The sequence below is a fragment of the Arachis ipaensis genome, chromosome B04 (assembly GCF_000816755.2).
Source record: "Arachis ipaensis cultivar K30076 chromosome B04, Araip1.1, whole genome shotgun sequence".
Taxonomy (NCBI): Eukaryota; Viridiplantae; Streptophyta; class Magnoliopsida; order Fabales; family Fabaceae; genus Arachis; species Arachis ipaensis.
In genome coordinates, this window is record NC_029788.2 from 124,144,319 (window position 1) to 124,149,487 (window position 5,169).

A 5,169-nucleotide genomic window follows, 5' to 3' on the forward strand; every position below is an offset into this window, starting at 1 on the left:
GCAATAACCCGAACTTGTTCCTTCAGGTTCTCGTAAGCACCAGTTACGCTGCCAACAAGATGACTTTGAAGCTCGGAGTAATCAGCTCGGGCATTCTTTAACTCCTCCCTCAGGCGCTCAACCTCCCGATAAGATGTCACATAACTGTCCTTATGTCCCATAGCCGTATCCTCGGCCAGCCTCACCGAAGCCGCCAGAGAGAGGGAACTCGCCTTCTCATTCTCCAGATCCTTCTCCAACTTGGCTACCTTTACCTCAAGCTCTTCCTTCAGGCCCTTCATCCGGTCGAACTCCTGTTTAGTCTCTTCCATAAATTCTTTAGTGGCATGGAGAGGAAGATTCTGAGCAGTTCGGTACAGAGCAGCCCCCATATACGCCATCTTAACGATGTTTCGGGTCATAAATTCCAAATGATGAAGGATGGACACATCGTCCATGGAAAGGGCACCATAGGGACCGATTTGCTGATCCACAAATTCAATTGCATTAAAGTCGGGAGCATCAAGGTTGAAAGGCTCAGTTGTTTTTTGTTTCTTATTGGGAGGAGCGCCAGAAGAAGCGGCAGAAGTTGGGTGAGGGTCAGCCAGACGAACTCGGTGAGTGGGGATCACCTTCCTCGCCCCAGGAGAACTCATCATGGACGGCTTCACACGCACTTGGGAAGATCCCTCCCCGGCCGCCTTGGCCGAGATGTTTTTAGCAGCAGTCACCTTCTGTTCTCTTTTAAAAGCCTTCATGGATTCATTATTCTTCATTGCCTCTGCAAAGAAAACACAACAGTAAGAAATTAAGCTGCAGGTCGGAAAGGCTTTTACGAGCAATATAAACAGATAATAAAGGGAAAATTAGGAACGTAAAATACCCAGCTCAGTTTGAAGAAGAGAGGGATTGGTTAAAAATTTCTTTGTATCAAGATGGGGAGGTTGACCCTAGTGTTCTTCCAAGACAGTCACGAAAGCCCACTCAGCTTCATCTAACATTTCCCACGTGTATCTGGACACTCTCACATCTTTTTGCCATTCCAAGGGAAATGTGGGCTCATCATTTTCATCCAGAAAAAAGGGCCGAGCTCCTTTAACAGCTCGGACCTTGAAAAAGTAGTTTTTAAAATCACAAAACGATTCGTCAAACATGGAAAAGACCTTCTTCCCCTGGGAGGATCGAAAGGAGACCCAAGCCGCCTTCTTTTTTACTACTCCGGGCTTCGTTAAGACAAATAGATAGAAAAAGAGAGATTGTGAGGTGGGAATACCAAAACCATGACACAACAATTGAAAAATTTTTATGAAACCCCAGGAATTAGGGTGAAGTTGAGAGGGAGCAACATTACAGGACCATAACAGGTTGGTCTCAAATTCAGTGAAAGGAAGGGTGATACCCAGCTGACCAAAGAAGAAGTCATAAGCATAGAAAAAAAGGGTGATCTCTAACAACTCGAGTAGAGAAACAAACTCTCTCTTCAGAAGAGGGAGGGACAAGTTCATAATTCTTCTCATCACCAGCATTACTACAGACCCTATGAAACTGCCTAAACTGCGCACAAAATTCGGAATCAACCAAAGAGACACACATAAGAACCATTGAGTCCACCCAATCAGCCATGCCCTCGGGAACCTGGGAAGACATCTCTACAACGTTATTGCGAGAAGACACGAGACCAACTAATCCTACAATAAGAAAAGAAGACAAGATTACCAAAAACATCTCGGACGAGGGGCAAAACAACTCGACCAATATGATACAGGCGAACAAACAGAAAAGGAAAACCCCAAGACTCAAACCAAAGTCTTGGGGCATCCTTTGGAGGCAGTAACAAAGCAAGGTTTCAGGAAATTTCTACAGCTTACGTCCCGGCACTCATCAAACAAGAAAATAAGGTTTCAAATGAAACAAAGGAAGTAAAAACACAAAGTCATCTAAGTCACTACCTTTCTACAGTCTATCAGCAAAAAGCATTGTCAAACATCAAAAATGCCAAGCAGAAAATCATCAAAGATGCAACCTTTTTCAGAATCAAGCAAAAACCATCATCGAAGGCGCAAGCAGAAACGGCGACAACATGTAAAAGCCCTAAAAAAGATTCAAGCAACAAGAAAAGCAAAAAGATTCGCACAAAAAACGAAGAAATTCCAGAACACGCAACAATCAGGCACAGTAAAAGCAGAAAGATCCAAACTTTCTCTGAGCAAAAATCAAACTTTCTAAAAACAGACATATAAAGAAACAGAGGAGGAAAAATTGAACCTGGAGAATAGAAGAAAACCTCGAAAGAAAGCTGAAGAAGAAGAAGCAACAAAGCCACTCCTCGAAGCGGAAAACTGCGAAGATGAAAGGAGAAATCTGGAAATCAACCCTCTTCCACAGAAAGCAGTAGCAGAACAGACGTTGCAGGAAGGAACTACGAACTCCAGGCAAGAATCAGAAAATGAGAGAGTAAAGGGAGAAGTTACGAAGAAGAGCGAAGAAGAGAAACCGTTTTTGATTGAGAAATTCAAAATAAAAAGCCAAGAGAAAACGGGGCAATTAATACCAATTAATGAAGGTATTAAACCCTCTCACGTTCCCAAAAACAAAGCGCTGATATAAAAGCGCGCGTTTTTAGAGAAAAACGTTCTACATTCAAAAGATTCTACAAAAGGAAGAAATCGACAAAATGTTTGAGTTCGGCTTCGTCAGAGAAGGACCGAAGTCAAAGACTCGACCTCAACAAAAAGACCGAGCTCAAGCAGGGGCACTGTTCATACCTTGGGTCAAGCTACCCGACCTAGGATGATTGGCGACAAAGCGACCGACCTCTTCAGGTCAGGCTACCTGACCTCTTCTCAAAGAGGTCGGCCAAATCAACAGGAGAGCCCAATAAAGGGCCCAAATAGAGGAACACGACACAAATCCAAAGGCAATCCAAGCCTATAGAGATAAAGGCGGTTCCATTGAAGATAAGCTGACCTCACCAGAAGATAAGATAAGATAAGATAACCAACTTATCTTATCTAGAAAGGTCACTCTACAACCACTATAAATACACTGGAGCACCCAAGTATAACTCATACTCTGATTCTACATAAAACCTGCTTAATACCTATGCTAACTTAAGCATCGGAGTCTCTTGCAGGTACCCCCACCCTCCGGTGACCAAGGATCAGCAGTACAGCCAGTCCAACAAGTCGGACACAACAGCTCCGGCCGCTACCAGCCAGTCGGACACGTCATCTCCGACCAGCACAGAAGATCTCGTCCGAGATCGACCTCCAGTTTCAGGTAACCCTCGGAACAGTTACAGATTCTTTTATAGCGGCTCAAAATTTGTCATACTTTATCTCATTTATAGTGCAAACGTCATAACTTTTTCAATATCTCATTTACAGTGTTGATCGTTCTTCTCCAGATATCACATGTGTAAACGTGATACGTGCAAACTTATTTTGTTTACACTATAAATAAAATAAATAAAGCAACATAAATTAGTAAATAGTTACAAATGACGTATATTCATAAATAAAATATTTAATTTATTTATTTAAAAAAAATCTCAAAATTAAACTCTAGAAGTTTAATTTTTATAACCGGATGTGAAACTCAAGTGGAGATGGGGAGTTCGAATTATCACTGCGAATTGAGTTTAATAACAGTCTAGCTATACATCTAATTGTTTTTGGTAACTAAATCCAATCAAGTTGGCCCAAAATCAACAAAAATTACTTTTATCACACCAGCGTGTACACACGTGCGTTTCAATAATGCAAAATACATTTTTCTTCGTCTTCATCTTCTCCTTCTCATTCTCTGTTTCCTTCTCCTTCTTCTTCTTCTTCCGTTATAATTATCATCAACAATACCAATATTTTGCTAACATCTTTATTGGTTCTGATTTTTTCTGGTGCCATCGTTAAATAATTTCGATTCATTTATGAATTAATTTCGATTCATTTATGTGTTAATTGAGATTCACCTGATGTTTCTGATAAGTATTGACCAAATTTTTTATTTCTTAATTAATTTTGATTCATTTTTTAGTTTATTTGAGATTCATTTGCATTTAGAAATGAATTTGATGTGTTTGTGTTAATTGAGATTCACTTGATACTGCTGATAAGTATTGGCCAAATTTTTTAGCAAAGTAGAATGAAATTATTCATTATCACTTTATTCAATTGTATTAGATTCCACTCTATTCCATTCAATTAGTTCAGATTTGAACAAATAGTAAAAAAAAATTCAATCATCAACAAAAACACATCAAATTCATTTCTGAATCCAAATGAACCGAAATTACTTAGGAATAAAAAATTTGGTCAATACTTATCAACAACATCAAGTGAACTTCAATTAGCAGACAAATAAACCAAAATTAGTTTAGATTTGAACAAATAATAAAAAGACTCAATCATTAACAAAAACACATCGAATTCATTTCTGGATCCAAATGAACCTCAATTAAACTAAGAAATAAATCGAAATTACTTAAGGAATAAAAAATTTGGTCAATACTTATCAGCAACATCAAATGAACCTCAATTAACACACAAATGAACCGAAATAAATTAAGAAATGAACTGAAATTATTTAATGACGGCAGTAGAGAAAATCAAAACTAATAAAGATGTTTGCAAAATGTTGGTGTTATTGGTAAATGGTAATGACGATAACGAAAAAAAAGAAAAGAAAAAGAAGAAGATGCAATATTGGAGAAGAAAAACCTGCCTATGTGAATTTAGAAGAAGAAGAAGCAATAGGAGAAAAAGAAGAATAAGGGAAGAAGAAAAACCTGCGTGCGCAAATTGGAAGAAGAAGAAGGAATAAGAGAATAAGAATGAAACAGAAAAAGAAAAAAGCACATGATTTGAAAAATTGTTATAACAACTTGTTTAAACTTGGTTAAATATTTTGCTTGAATGCATAATTTTATTAATTTAGTACTTGTTTGGGTGTTATTATCTTGATAAAAAAAAATTGTAATAAAAAAGATTTTTTTATTTTTTAACGTGTTTAGTAAATTTTTAATAATAAAAATAAAAACACTAAAAAAATAAAAAAATATTTTTATATTATTATATCTAAATATAATTAATAAATAAAAATATCTTTTTGCATGACATACCAAACATAAAATTACTTTTATTTTTTTATAAGATTTTTAAAAACAAAATAACTAAATTTTTTTTTTTTTAA